Source organism: Engystomops pustulosus, chromosome 3 (genome assembly GCF_040894005.1).
Source record: "Engystomops pustulosus chromosome 3, aEngPut4.maternal, whole genome shotgun sequence".
NCBI classification, from domain to species: domain Eukaryota; kingdom Metazoa; phylum Chordata; class Amphibia; order Anura; family Leptodactylidae; genus Engystomops; species Engystomops pustulosus.
Genome location: NC_092413.1, coordinates 161728977 through 161745026, shown reverse-complemented (window position 1 = coordinate 161745026; position 16050 = coordinate 161728977). Strand labels below are relative to the sequence as shown.

The following is a 16050-nucleotide window of genomic DNA, read 5'->3' as shown; positions in this document are numbered from 1 at the left end:
ATACTTACAGCCCCAGTTTTACACACAGCCAGCCCCCAGTAGTACATACAGCCTGCCAGCCAGCCCCCGGTAGTACGTCCAGCCAGCCAGCTAGCCCCCAGTAGTACATACAGCCAGCGAGCCCCCAGTAGTACATCCAGCCAGACCCCAGTAGTACGTACAGCCAGCCCCCATTAGTACATACAGCCGGCCAACCAGCCCCCAGTAGTACATACAGCCAGCCAGCCCCCAGTAGTACATACAGCCAACCAGCCAGCCCCCAGTGGTACGTACAGCCAGCCAGCCCCCAGTGGTACGTTCAGCCAGCAAGCCCCCAGTAGTACGTACAGCCGGACAGCCAGCCCCCAGTAGTACGTACAGCTGGCCAGACTGCCCCCAGTAGTACTTACAGCCAGCCCCCAGTAGTACGTACAGCCAGCCCCCCAGTAGTACATACAGCCAGCTTCCCAGTAGTATGTACAGCCAGCCCTCAGTAGTACGTACAGCCAGCCAGCTACCAGTAGTACATACAGCCAGCCAGTCCCCAGTAGTACGTACAGCCAGCCAGCTCCCATGTACAGCGAGCCCCCCAGTAGTATGTACCGCCAGCCAGCCCCCAGCAGTACATACAGCCAGCCAGCTCCCTGTAGTATACAGCCACCAGTCCCCTGTAGTATATAGCCTGCAAGCCCCCTGTAGTATATAGCCTGCCAGCTCCCTGTAATATACAGCCTGCTAGCCCGCCATAGCATATAGCCACCATCCCCCTGTAACATATAGCCACCAGGACCAAATGATTCGGACTAAGCGCGGGATTTAACATTTAAATTTGTGTCGCAAGCCATGCACTTACATGCACCAGGACAAAGAAGGTCAACTCCGGCGGACCTGAGCATGGAGCGACACATGCAGAAAATTGGACGCACGATCTTGTTTGAATCGCAGCAGCTCTGAATCCTCGTCGGACAACGCACCGCGGGGATCTTAACGGGACAGGTAAGTAAATGTGCCCTTGAACTGTATGCAATGGTACACCTTTGTTCTACACCTCTGCCACAATTGTTCTATTCACTGGGTTTATAATAAATACAGATTTAACATTAAAATACATTTTACTACAATTATGGCTGTTTCATAGAGTCCATAAATAGCCCATGCCGAGTGCCCCCCACACACACACACACTGCAGAGGGGTGGGACTCTATGCATCATATTAAATTATGATGCAAGGAGTCCCTGCTTCCCCAGTAAACAACAGCGCCAATACTGTAATGCATTGCAGCTCCAAGGATGTTAGGACTGAAACTTCTACTTGTAAGAAAATCCAGAAGTTCTTAATTATTTTGTGACTACATGTTTCAGTTGTAACATCATTCGTGTCCCAGCGTGACTCCATGTATGGACATACAGCAAGGGTCGCAGCCAGTCACCAAGTCGCCTCAGCCTAAAATTTATTACAGGAAAAACTTGATAGACATATGTCTGCCATCAAGTTTTATTTGATTTCAGTCAATAAAATGATCATAAAAGTTTTTAGACAAAACATCCAGTATGAATCAGCAGCAAACTAGTCTAGTTGCATCAGGAAAACACATTCTTATCAGCTTCCAGTGAGTATCTTACTATACCTCTGGACCACGCACATTAGTTTCACATCTTATACTGTTACACCATATCGCAAACATATGTTTACAACTATCATGGGACATAGGCTGTAAAGAGATAATTACAAGATTACTACATGTATACAGCATGAAACCAAACTACAACATACATATGATATCAGAAGTAATATTACTACATAGATAGAGTATCAAAATCAAAATTAGTAAATAGATACAGTATGTTACCCGAAGCAAGACTACTTAGATGTGTTACCAGAACCATGTTTACTACATGACCAAAATCAAGATTGCTACATAGAAGAACAAAGATTACTCTATAGAAACAGCAATGCATCTAAACCTACTACATAGATACATTACCAGAAGATAGAAATAGAACTGGAACCAAGCATAATACATAGATAAATGACCAGAACCAAAATTACTACAACGATATGTTACCAGAACTAAGATAACTACATAGATACATTACCAGAACCAAGGTTACAAGATAGATACAAGACCAGATTACTACAAAGATTTGTTACCTAAACCAAGATAACAATACAGATCTGTTACAAGAACCAAGATAACTACAAAGATTTGTTACCAGAACCAAGGTTACAACATAGATCTAAAATCAGGTTACTACAAAGATTTGTTACCAGAACCAAGATCACAATAATAAATCCAATAAAGAGTCAGCACTCCAAAGTGTGTTCCAAATCAAGGGTGATTAATTAATTCCATTGCGACATTGCTACGAAAAAACACCTTTTAGCAACTTTTCACCGAAACATTGAAATGGAGTTAACGATTCACCCTTGATTTGTAACATACTTTGAAATGTTGCCTCTTCATTAGATAATGGAAAAATAGATGATGGATAGATAGATATGACATGAGATTATATTTTTTGGATAGTCAGTATTACATATAATAATATATATTTGCCATCATAATAAAAGAAAACAACAACATATACAAGATCAATTAATGGTTAATTAAGACAACCTCTGTTTATGTCTCTGACAGCAGATGAACATCATTGTCTGCTCAGGATTTCCTTATTGAATGTATCATGAAAAGGAATCTGTACCTATGGCTTTTAGTATCTATAAATATATTGATAAGTATGAATTAGCAGCTTGCACTGCCAACAAAATGCTGTCTTAGCAGGGCCGTATTTAGTGTTGATGCTGCCCTTGGCACTCTCATTGCTATTGGAGCCGTCAAGCTACAACCTCTGCCCATAACCCCCAGCATGTTACTAGACGAGAGCAGCACCGAGCCCAAGAGGAGTCTCTGCAATGACCACTGCCAGCATTAGAATCAAACACTGCTTCAGGATGATCCCCAGGATCCGTTTGCCTAGTGTTTTGGGCAACATTTTGGGTAAACACATTGGACGAAATACTTCATCACATGTAAATATATTTTCTTAGTAGCAGCATGTGTGTGACATTGTTAGTCATCATTATTAAAGGGGATGTACCATCTAGCAAGTACAGTGCTCAGCTATCTCCGTCAGCTCCATAGATGAACGGGGCAGCTTGCGCATGATCTCATGGCCCTATCCGACAACCCCTTTAATATTAACGACCCCTTTAAATTTGGTGCACCTCTTGTTGCACTGATTATGTTGGATGAACTACCAATAGTCTCAAAACATGCATCAGAAGACTCCTATCTGTTGCTAATACAGACAATGCGGTAAAAATCTCTGCGGTTTCGAAACACATCAGAGACTGCTATGCGGGTGATTATATTGCTCTTAGGTGTAGGGGAAATGAAAAAATCATTAAACCAAAAAGGGGTTTATTCTTAAACGAATTCTCCTAAATCATGAAACTTTTTGGATTTTTACATTGCAAACCAGAATTCCATATGGTCTTAATAAAAAAACAAGACTTAATTAATTTTTGTTAAAATTCATGCGGTTTTGTACATAATGGGGGTCATTTACTAAGGCCCTGATTTGCGTTTTCCCGACTTGTCAATTGAATATTTCCGTTTTGCGCCGATTTTTCCTGAATTGCCCCGGGTTTTTGCCGCACGTGAACGGATTGTGGCGCATCGGCGCCGGCATGCACGTGACGGCATGCACTTACCTTCACCAGGAATAGGATCGTGAACTCCGGCGGACCTCGGCGGACTTCAGCGCAGCAGCGACACCTGGTGGAGGAACTGCCTTAGTGAATCGCCGGAAGACCCAAATTCACCGCAGAGAACGTGCCGCTAGATTGCGAATGGACCGGGTTAGTAAATCTGCCCCTATGTGTTATTCATGAAGTGCATTGCTTTTATTAAATGTTTCTACCATGGTAAGAGTTAAATTTGTTTCTGGGACCATGTGATCTGGAAATCAGGTTTATAAGGCAAGACTGCAGTAAGTAACGCAGAAGCCATGAATAATTGTAGCCTTCATGTCCTTTTATCCGTCCTACGTGATGTGCTGTTTGTTGTTGTTTTTTAAATGGATTAAATAAAATCTGGAATTTTTACCTATCAACCGACTCTTTGCGTCCAGCTGGATATCTCTTCGTGATTTCTGCTCTGTGTGCACCTGTGGCCTAGGTTGTCCATGCTGGAGGTGTTGGAGTTGGGAAACTGAGGACTGTCTGGACAATGTGGTGAGCTGATCTTACGGAAGTATATATTTCTTTCGTTGAATTGTTTCCTTTAATATTAAAAGCCAGAACACATGTTGCTACTTACATAACATATGTGTTGTCCGAGCTGAGGGAGTGAAAGAAAGCATTTGTACTTACCCTCTCTGGTGCCCCGGTCCAGTGCTGTGCCCCTCATTACTTCTGGACTGTATGTCTACAGAGGGCCAGCAGTAACATCACAACCAGAGCGGCAGCCACTGCAGGTCCTGCTATGGTTCGTGTAACACTTAAACAAAGGTGACTTGGACAAACTGAGTGTTTGGTCATCCACTCTTGGCAAATGAGGTTCAATGTGGATAAATGTAAGGTTATGAGGGCTAATAATCCACAGGCAACACATGTCCTTTGGGAGTAAATCTGGGAGAGCCCGTTGTTAAAAAAGACCTAGGTGTTCTAGTAGATCATAGATTAAAGAACATCATACAATGTCAATAAGCTGCCTCTAAAGTCAGCAAGTCGTGTATCAAAAGTGGTTTGGACTCTTGGGTATAGGGATGTAATATTACCACTATATTTAGAACATATCTGCTCATGTGTGTAAGTATGCACAATGCAGCACTAGAGCGGAATCAGAAGAGGGTCAAGTCGCAGAGGTCAAACAGTTCTGGGATATATTACCATAGAAAAAGCAGTATACAGCCTCACAATAAATACCCCTTAGGGCTTTTCATTGCAAGTCTTTAAGGTTGCAATCATAAAGGGTTTCTTTGGCCTTAAAACTATTAGGATAGAAGCACACAGCTGGGGGTGGTTTGTGATTTCATGGATCAACCACTAAGCAGAGGATGCGACATACGTCCTTGTTTTTTGTCTGTGGCTTGTGTTGTATGTCTTTCTTGTTTTTGCTCCTACATAATACATCTTTGGCTCTGGTTTGGCTCTGGTTGTCTGTTATATGTGTCTCTCTCTTTGCACCAGTGTTTGTGACAATTTCAGGCTCCATGACAAAGATTGCACAAACCCAGAATATGAGTATGCCTGGAGGAGGTATAAAATTGCGCCTAGAAAGTCTCAAGTTTGCCCAATAATAAGCTGTGAAAAAGGTGCAATTCAAAGTAAACATCTATCTTGCAAAAATATATTGGGAACATATATTGCAGAGCCCCTTAGGCTCATTTACATATTTTATTAAACACATTTTTCATCAAATAGCGAAAATTCCTGAATATAACAGAAAGGCTGCACTGGACTCCACTTTATCACATTGACATGTGAATGTTAGATGTCTACCATCATGATAAAATGGCACAAGATTTTGGCACCATAAATTTATGTTTTTTTCTGTTTTGAATTTTACATTTCTGAGCAGAGTAAATAGGTTCAGAATAAGACAGTCTGGTAATGCTGAATTTCCAAAGTTTGGAAGTTTTGCTCTGGGTATCTTATTATCATAAAGGAAGTGAAATTTAAAGTTGCTAAATCAGCTGGATTTACTTTTTCCTTCCAAACACTTTGTGCACATGACAGGAGAGAAACTGTGGTTTTTACAAGTAATGCAACACATACAGTATCCTAAAAAAACATGAATTGCATTACAAAATTTGGCAACATTGGTTTAAAACTTCTACAATAATACAAAAAGAACATGCACCTGGGCGGAAATTCAAAAAATTGCCATTCATTATGTAGGTGAAATGTCTGCAGTGTATCATAGTAGCAGCAAAGGCCATCCCTTACTCATCACTTTCCCATGCTGACGCCTCTTGGCTGCTGGGCCCCCTGGCACCTTAGAGCCCACTATGGCCACTATATCAGTAGTTACCCCCATGCACTGGACAACTGATCTCTGCAATTTTTTTTATAGTTCCTTTTATTAATGACAGACAGTAAATCAGATTACAAGAATGAGAGTTCCACTGGATGGCAACAGGTCAAATACAGTAGAATTCAAAATCTCAGAGATATACATCCACAAGAAATATAATGTTAATCTCTGCAAAATTGGATAAAAGGTTAATATGCTAAAAGTTGTAGATTAATGCTTCAAAATTTGGATACCTGTGAGGTACAGCTAAGAAGAGGCAAAGGTGACCTTATGTGGAACAAGACTTCCTATGGTCATAGAGGGCCACAGCAATGTCACCAAGGTTGATAAAATAGGAGACTCCTTTTGTTCTTATTTTTCTACTTTTTATGTTAAATGACACTAATTTGTAAATGGCATGAAATCTAATATGCCTGGACAACACCACATGTGGTCGCTGAAGCTCTTATAATAAGGTATAGTAAGCTGCATATTCGTAGATTAATAAAGTATAAATAAAAGTTTAAATATAGTCTCCATGTCTGTGTTTTTAGATGTGTATTCTCACTAGCTTTCGTTTCTTAGAACTGTAGATAAACTGGTAAGTCAGTACAGAAAGGGAGCAGATTGAAAAACGCTCATGAAAAACGCAGTAAGAACGCAAAAAACACATGCACGAAAAATGTAAAATGACTCGTACAAAAAACTGACCAAAAAGGCAGACAAAATTGTCACTTTTTTACGCATTACACTCTGACGTGATCTGCAACGCAAGTGTGTAAAGTGCCTTACAATCACCTTTTTAAAAAGATTTCTATTGCATATCATTACAGCTGGATAAAATAGTAGTTATGACCTATTAACCGTTTACTCAATGCACTTACTTACTGGAAGATACACTCTGGCAAAAACACTTTCCAACACGGCACCCCTGATGTCGTTGTATATCCCATTCCATGCTTCTTTCATTTATACTGTGCTCATATTCCTTTCAGCAAAGGCCCGGAACAAATAGCATCTCAACTTTAATATATCTAGGCCCTGTTATCGATCCCATCATGTTTACACATTGTATAATGATTAGAGATGAGCGAACATACTCGTCCGAGCTTGATGCTCGATCGAGCATTAGCGTACTCGTAACTGCTCGTTGCTCGGACGAGTATTTCGCCCGCTCGAGAAAATGGCAGCTCCCGCCGTTTTGCTTTTTGGCGGCCAGAAACAGAGCCAATCACAAGCCAGGAGACTCTGCACTCCACCCAGCATGACGTGGTACCCTTACACGTAGATAGCAGTGGTTGGCTGGCCAGATCAGGTGACCCTGGGATAGACTAGCCGCTGCCCGCGCTGCTCGGATCATTCTCTGTCTGGATGCCGCTAGGGAGAGAGCTGCTGCTGCTCAGGGAAAGCGTTAGGGTGTTCTATTAGCTTACTGTTAGGCAGGAGTGATTCTTAAAGAACCCAACAGCCCTTCTTAGGGCTACAATAACGTTATATATATTTTTTTTTTTTTATTTGCAGCTAGTACCATATTGTGAGGAATTAGCAGGGGGACTTGCTACCGTTGTGTTTAGCTCTTAGTGACACACATATCCACCTCAAACACCAAAGTGGGAAAATTTATTAGGGGTTTGAGTAGAATTAGGCACAGTCTGCTAGTTTCTTTTTATTTTACGTTTATTTTTTTCATAACTCAGCGTCATCTCATCTGGCATAGTAGTGTGCTGTAATACTTGGCTAGAAAATAGCCATAGGAGAATACAAACGTCTTAATTACGCCTGCAGTAGCGTTATATATATTTGATTTCTGGTTGATCTGCTGGTGGCTGTACTTGCTGCAGTGCATCTACTATCAAATTGGGAGCAATTTGGAGTCAGACTTGCGACCACTGTGTTTTAGTGACGCACATATCCATCGCAAAGACCGAAGTGGGAAAATTTATTAGGGCCCGGGGTTGTATTTCAATTAGGCACAGTCTGCCAGTTTCTTTTTATTTTACGTTTATTTTTTTCATAACTCAGCGTCATCTCATCTGGCATAGTAGTGTGCTGTAATACTTGGCTAGAAAATAGCCATAGGAGAATACAAACGTCTTAATTACGCCTACAGTAGCGTTATATATATTTGATATCTGGTTGATCTGCTGGTGGCTGTACTTGCTGCAGTGCATCTACTATCAAATTGGGAGCAATTTGGAGTCAGACTTGCGACCACTGTGTTTTAGTGACGCACATATCCATCGCAAAGACCGAAGTGGGAAAATTTATTAGGGCCCGGGGTTGTATTTCAATTAGGCACAGTCTGCCAGTTTCTTTTTATTTTACGTTTATTTTTTTCATAACTCAGCGTCATCTCATCTGGCATAGTAGTGTGCTGTAATACTTGGCTAGAAAATAGCCATAGGAGAATACAAACGTCTTAATTACGCCTACAGTAGCGTTATATATATTTGATTTCTGGTTGATCTGCTGGTGGCTGTACTTGCTGCAGTGCATCTACTATCAAATTGGGAGCAATTTGGAGTCAGACTTGCGACCACTGTGTTTTAGTGACGCACATATCCATCGCAAAGACCGAAGTGGGAAAATTTATTAGGGCCCGGGGTTGTATTTCAACTAGGCACAGTCTGCCATTTCCTTTTTTATTTTACGTTTATTTTTTTCATAACTCAGCGTCATCTCATCTGGCATAGTAGTGTGCTGTAATACTTGGCTAGAAAATAGCCATAGGAGAATACAAACGTCTTAATTACGCCTACAGTAGCGTTATATATATTTGATTTCTGGTTGATCTGCTGGTGGCTGTACTTGCTGCAGTGCATCTACTATCAAATTGGGAGCAATTTGGAGTCAGACTTGCGACCACTGTGTTTTAGTGACGCACATATCCATCGCAAAGACCGAAGTGGGAAAATTTATTAGGGCCCGGGGTTGTATTTCAACTAGGCACAGTCTGCCATTTCCTTTTTTATTTTACGTTTATTTTTTTCATAACTCAGCGTCATCTCATCTGGCATAGTAGTGTGCTGTAATACTTGGCTAGAAAATAGCCATAGCAATAGGATAGCATCGTTTGGTTTTAAAAACTAAAAAACACAAAAAAAAAAAAAAAAAAGTTAAAAAAAAAATACAAGTTATAACTCTCATTTTCAAAATGTTTAACCCGAGGGCTAGGGGTAGAGGACGAGGGCGGGGACGTGGGCGTCCAACTACTGCAGGGGTCAGAGGCCGTGGTCCTGGGCGGGGTGAGACACCACCTGCTTATGAGGGAGCAGGGGAACGCCGCAGAGCTACACTCCCTAGGTTCATGTCTGAAGTTACTGGGACTCGTGGTAGAGCACTGTTGAGGCCAGAACACTGCGAACAGGTGATGTCGTGGATTGCCGACAATGCTTCGAGCAATTTGTCCACCAGTCAGTCTTCCACGCAGTCCACCCATGTCACCGAAATCGGCACTCCTCCAGCTCCTGCACCTCAGCCTCCTCCCCCCCAGTCTGCCCCCTCCCAGCAAAATTTGCCATTTGAACCGGCATACTCTGAGGAACTGTTTTCTGGACCCTTCCCACAGTCACAAACCACTTGTCCGGTTGCTGATGAGCAATTTTCTGATGCCCAGGTTTTCCACCAGTCGCAGTCTGTGGGTGATGATGACCTTGTTGACGTAGTGGAAGAAGTGTGTAAAGAGGTGTCCGACGATGAGGAGACACGGTTGTCAGACAGTGGGGAAGTTGTTGTCAGGGCAGGAAGTCCGAGGGGGGAGCAGACTGAGGGATCGGAGGATGATGAGGTGACAGACCCAAGCTGGGTTGAGAGGCCGGGTGAACACAGTGCTTCTGAGACGGAGGAGAGTCCTCGACCAGAACAGGTTGGAAGAGGCAGTGGTGGGGCCAGACGGAGAGGCAGGGCCAGAGCTGGTGCATCAGCGCCAAATGTGTCAACTAGTGAAGCTCCCGTGGCGAGGGCTCCTGCGGCGAGGGCTAGATTTTCAGAAGTCTGGAGGTTCTTTAAGGAAACACCGGATGACCGACGGACTGTGGTGTGCCACATTTGCCAAACCAGGATCAGCAGGGGTTCCACCACTACTAGCTTAACTACCACCAGTATGCGCAGGCATATGAATGCTAAACACCCCACTCAGTGGCAACAAGCGCGTTCACCTCCGGCCGTGCACACCACTGCTCCTTCCCCTGTGTCAGCTGATAGTCAGCCCCCTGCCCAGGACCCTGCCACAAAAACCCCATCGTCACCTCCACGATCCTCCACAGCATCCACCAGCGTTCAGCTCTCCATACCCCAGACGCTGGAGCGGAAACGCAAATATAGTGCAACCCACCCGCACGCCCAAGCCCTTAATGTGCACATTTCCAGATTGCTAAGCCTGGAGATGCTGCCCTATAGGCTAGTAGAGACCGAGGCCTTTCGCAGCCTCATGGCGGCGGCCGCCCCTCGGTATTCGGTCCCCAGCCGCCACTACTTTTCCCGATGTGCCGTCCCAGCCCTGCACCAGCACGTGTCAGACAACATAATCCGTGCCCTGACCAACGCCGTTTCTGACAAGGTCCACCTGACCACGGACACGTGGACGAGTGCTGCCGGGCAGGGCCACTATATATCTCTGACGGCACATTGGGTTAACTTGGTGGAGGCTGGGACCGAGTGTGACCCTGCGGCTGGTCATATACTGCCGACGCCGAGGATTGCGGGGCCTACCTCGGTCCAGGTGTTTGAGGCCTACTATGCCTCCTCCTCCTCGCACCCCTCCTCCACCTCCTCCTCCGAACGACCATCCGTGGGCATGGCGCCATCAGTCGGTAGCTCTAGGCACAGCAGCAGTGCCGTCGCTAAGCGACAGCAGGCGGTGCTCAAACTGCTGAGCCTAGGCGATAAAAGGCACACCGCCCAAGAACTATTACAGGGCATCACGGCGCAGACTGATCTGTGGCTGGCACCGCTGAACCTGAAGCCAGGCATGGTTGTGTGTGACAACGGCCGTAACCTGGTGGCGGCTCTGCAACTCGGCAGACTGACACATGTGCCATGCCTGGCCCATGTGTTAAATCTGATAGTTCAGCGTTTCCTCAAGACATACCCCAATCTGTCTGATTTGCTCACGAAGGTGCGCCGCATCTGTGCGCATTTCAGGAAGTCCAGCACAGATGCTGCCACTCTCAGGGCAGCGCAGCGCCGCCTCCAACTGCCCGCTCACCGACTGTTGTGCGACGTGCCCACGAGGTGGAATTCAACACTGACCATGTTATCCAGAGTTTACCAGCAGCGCCGAGCCATTGTAGACTGCCAGATGTCAACTTCCACCAGAACTGGTAGTCAGGTCAGTCAGCTTCCTCAAGTCTACAATGAGGAGTGGACGTGGATGTCTGATATCTGTCAGGTGCTGAGTAACTTTGAGGAGTCAACACAGATGGTCAGTGGCGATGCCGCCATCATCAGCCTCACCATCCCGCTGCTTGGCCTGTTGAAAAACTCTCTGGTCAGCATGAAGTCGGAAGCTTTGCGCTCCTCACAAGAGACAGGGGAAGAAGATTCCCTTGTTGATAGCCAAAGCACCCTTAGGTCTGTTTCTCAGCGCATATCGGAGGAGGTGGAGGTGGAGGAGGATGAGGAGGAAGAGGAGGAGAATGTTGGCGAGACACAAGAGGGGACCATTGTTGAGTCCTACACTGTTGAGCGTGTATGGGCAGAAAAAGAGGAGTTGGAGGAGTTGGAGGAGGAGGAAATGGACAGTCAGGCCAGTGAGGGGAGTGAATTCTTACGCGTTGGTACTCTGGCGCATATGGCAGATTTCATGCTAGGCTGCCTATCCCGTGACCCTCGCGTTCAAAGAATTTATTCCAGCACCGATTACTGGGTGTTCACTCTCCTGGACCCACGGTACAAGCAAAATCTTTCCACTCTCATCCCTGGAGAGGAAAGGAGTGTGAGAATGCATGAATACCAGCAGGCCCTGGTGCACAAGCTGAAACAGTATTTCCCTTCTGACAGCGCTAGCGGCAGAGTGCGTAGTTCTGCGGGACAAGTAGCGAGGGAGAGTAGGCGAGCAGGCAGCTTGTCCAGCACTGGCAAGGGTACGCTTTACAAGGCTTTTGCCAGCTTTATGTCACCCCAGCAAGACACTGTCACCTGTCCCCAGTCTCGGCAGAGTAGGGCTGATCTTTACAGAAAGATGGTGAGGGAGTACGTAGCTGACCATACCATCGTCCTAAATGATCACACAGCTCCCTACAACTACTGGGTTTCAAAGCTGGACATGTGGCACGAACTGGCGCTCTACGCCTTGGAGGTTCTTGCCTGCCCTGCCGCTAGCGTCTTGTCAGAGCGGGTTTTCAGTGCAGCTGGTGGCATCATCACCGATAAGCGTACACGCCTGTCGACTGACAGCGCTGACAGGCTGACGCTTATCAAGATGAATAAAGCATGGATTTCTCCTAATTTCAAATCTCCAGCAGGTGAAGGAAGCTCAACCTGAATAATTTATCCACTCCTCCTCCTCCTCATTTTCCTCCTTCTCCTCCTCTTTCTACAGTAAAGCAGAGGAAACTGGCTGTTTTTTGACAGGGCCCACTGGCTCTAGGTATAGTACTTTATGCATTTAATTTTTCTGGAGGGCCACCGACACGGTCCTCTGTTTTAAACAATTTTTGGGAGTGCCACATACAGGCACTCAATCTATTCCATTTTTCTGGAGGGCCACCTACCTGCTCCTCTGGTTTGAAAAATTTTTTGGACTGCCACATACAGGCACTCAATCTATTCCATTTTTCTGGAGGGCCACCTACCTGCTCCTCTGGTTTGAAAAATTTTTTGGACTGCCACATACAGGCACTATCCAAATTGAATTGTCTCCATAGCAGCCTCCACACGTTGTCTCCATTGCTACCTCCAAAAGTCGTCCATATAGCTGCCTCCATACATCGTCCCTTTATCAAACGAGGTTTGTCAGGCCGAAATTTGGGTTGTTTTCATGGATTCCACATCAAAGTTGTTAACTTTGTCGCCACCCTGCTGTGTTATCCACAAAATACACTGGCAAACTTTTACCATTTACGGATATTATTTCAGCGCTTCTTGCGCATCTGTTTACATTCCCCTCACCCGCCATATCCTAAACTTATAAGAACGCTACTACACTTGATCTTATACAAAAGGTTCTTAGAAGTGCTGTTTGGGGAGTAGCCTAGAGACAGGGGCTTGGATTGGCGAAAGCTCGCCTAGCAGCGGAGCGCCAGCTCCATGCGCATCATGCGCTTCTTGCGCATCTGTTTACATTCCCCTCACCCGCCATATCCTAAACTTATAAGAACGCTACTACACTTGATCTTATACAAAAGGTTCTTAGAAGTGCTGTTTGGGGAGTAGCCTAGAGACAGGGGCTTGGATTGGCGAAAGCTCGCCTAGCAGCGGAGCGCCAGCTCCATGCGCATCATGCGCTTCTTGCGCATCTGTTTACATTCCCCTCACCCGCCATATCCTAAACTTATAAGAACGCTACTACACTTGATCTTATACAAAAGGTTCTTAGAAGTGCTGTTTGGGGAGTAGCCTAGAGACAGGGGCTTGGATTGGCGAAAGCTCGCCTAGCAGCGGAGCGCCAGCTCCATGCGCATCATGCGCTTCTTGCGCATCTGTTTACATTCCCCTCACCCGCCATATCCCAAACTTATAAGAACGCTACTACACTTAACTTGGTGCAGGCTGGGACCGAGTCTGACCCTGGGGCTGGTCATATACTGCCGACGCAGAGGATTGCGGGGCCTACCTCGGTCCAGGTCTCAAAGGCCTACTATACCTCCAAATCCTCCCACCCCTCCTCCACCTCCTCCTCCTCCGAATTACCATCCGTGGGCATGGCGCCATCAGTCGGTAGCTCTAGGCACAGCAGCAGTGCCGTTGCTAAGCGACAGCAGGCGGTGCTCAAACTGCTGAGCCTAGGTGATAAAAGGCACACCGCCCAAGAGCTATTGCAGGGCATTCCACATCAAACTTGTTAACTTTGTCGCCACCCTGCTGTGTAAGCCACAAAATATACTGGAAAACTTTTTTCATTTACGGATATTATTTCAGCGCTTCTTGCGCAGATGTTTACATTCCCCTCACCCGCCATATCCCAAACTTATAAGAACGCTACTACACTTGATCTTATCCGAAAGGTTCTTAGAAGTGCTGTTTGGGGAGTAGCCTAGAGACAGGGGCTTGGATTGGCGAAAGCTCGCCTGGCAGCGGAGCGCCAGCTCCATGCCAAGAACCAACTAACATAGTTTTAACTGCAGTACCTTTAATCTACTACTAGTTCACTGCCTCCATACATCGTCCCCTTATCAAACGAGCTGTGTCAGGCAGAATTTTGGATTGTTTTCATGGCTTCCATGTTAACTTTGTCGCCACCCTGCTGTGTAATCCACAAAATATACTGGCAAACTTTTATCATGTACCAATATTATTTGAGCGCTTCTTGCTCACCTTCTTTGGTTCCTCTCTGCTACCCATTGGTTTGAAGCCTGAGTCCATTTAGGGTGTGTCGCCATGCCACTCTCTAGCCTTCCGCTGCTGCCGCTGCCTCTGCATGCCGTCCCCTATAGTGTCAGGGTCAATTATTGGATGTTTTAGATGCTATCTAGCTTCATTCTGTCACTCTGTCATGGCCATGCTGTTGCCCATAATTTTGGCATAATGGTGCGATTAAGCAGCCTCAGAGGCATCCATGCATGCTGCCCCTGCTGTTTCCTGTCCATTTCCGTGGTGTTTCCATCCTTTTCTGAGGTTCCCAGGTGTTTGGCCAAGCTTCCCTGTGCAGAGCCTTGGTCCCCTTGAAAAATGCTCGAGTCTCCCATTGACTTCAATGGGGCTCGTTACTCGAAACGAGCACTCGAGCATCGGGAAAAGTTCGTCTCGAATAACGAGTACCCGAGCATTTTAGTGCTCGCTCATCTCTAATAATGATGTAATTTAAAGTTTACTACATCTATCGGCTGGAGGATAGAATATTGTTTTCTCAATATTTTCCTTACTTATCTTGGCGACTCTAAGCATTCACCCAGGGGTGCACCTAGCTATTCTGCTGCCTGAGGCGAGCAGTGAAATAGCGCCTCCTTCTCTCTTACAAGTGAAAAAAAAGCTAAAGTTACAGAAATTAAAACTGATTATATATTGCTGGCATATTATATAAGATGACTGCCCCTAACAACTATTTTAAGGAAACCTACCACTGTTTTCATGATGAAATCATACAAGCACACCACCCTGTAGGCTACTTAATCCTGATGCCGGCACATACTTTGGTTAGGCATAGTGATCTTTAGTTTAGCCCAAAAAAAACGATTAACTCACATATGTAAATTAGCCCTCCGGTGCTCCCCCCACGTCATCAGATGTCTGTCGAGGGTTTTCGTTTGTTAATTATTCACGCCTCGGTCTTTTTTACCCGCGACGTCACCGAGCTCTCTGCACTTATCATGCATGCGCAGACACTAACTCTCACACAGCCGGCCGGCGATAAGTGCAGAGAGCTTGGTTACCTGTGGGAGGGCGGGTAGAAAGATGGAGGCAACAATCTGAAGCCATCAACAGACGGCTGATGACGTTGGGGTAGCACTGGCACCAAAATATGCGCCGCCATCAGGATTAAATAGCCTACAGGGTGGTGTGCTCGCATGATTTCATCACGCAAGCAATGGTAGGTTTCTTTTAAAATAAAGCTGGATCAATAGCATAACATGCAGTAGTATTATCCAAAAATTGAAATGTAAAAATTTCAATTCACTTTTGTTTGATTCCTGCAAAAGAATTAAATGGTTAACAAACATAAAATGATGTTACCTGTGGGGGCTTATAGCACATAAGCCTTTATATGGCATTTCCAAACTAAATTGGTAACCAAAAATGTAGCTTTTTTCAAATCTCTTGAAAATCTAAAAAAACTAACTGATCAGCAAAATTATACTATTGAAAAGTTATTACCATAGAAAGACACTGGTCAGATTTTTTGCATAAAATGGGCTGAGCATTAATGGACAAATTGGCTACATCCTTAAGGGGT

General features: G+C 45.2%; 1 protein-coding gene across 1 annotated transcript in view; it reads right to left on the bottom strand.

The window, feature by feature from the left end:
* The window catches only part of TNFSF10 (TNF superfamily member 10), a 67322-nt gene that overhangs the window by 24117 nt on the left and 27155 nt on the right, over positions 1-16050 (bottom strand). The window lies entirely within an intron of this gene.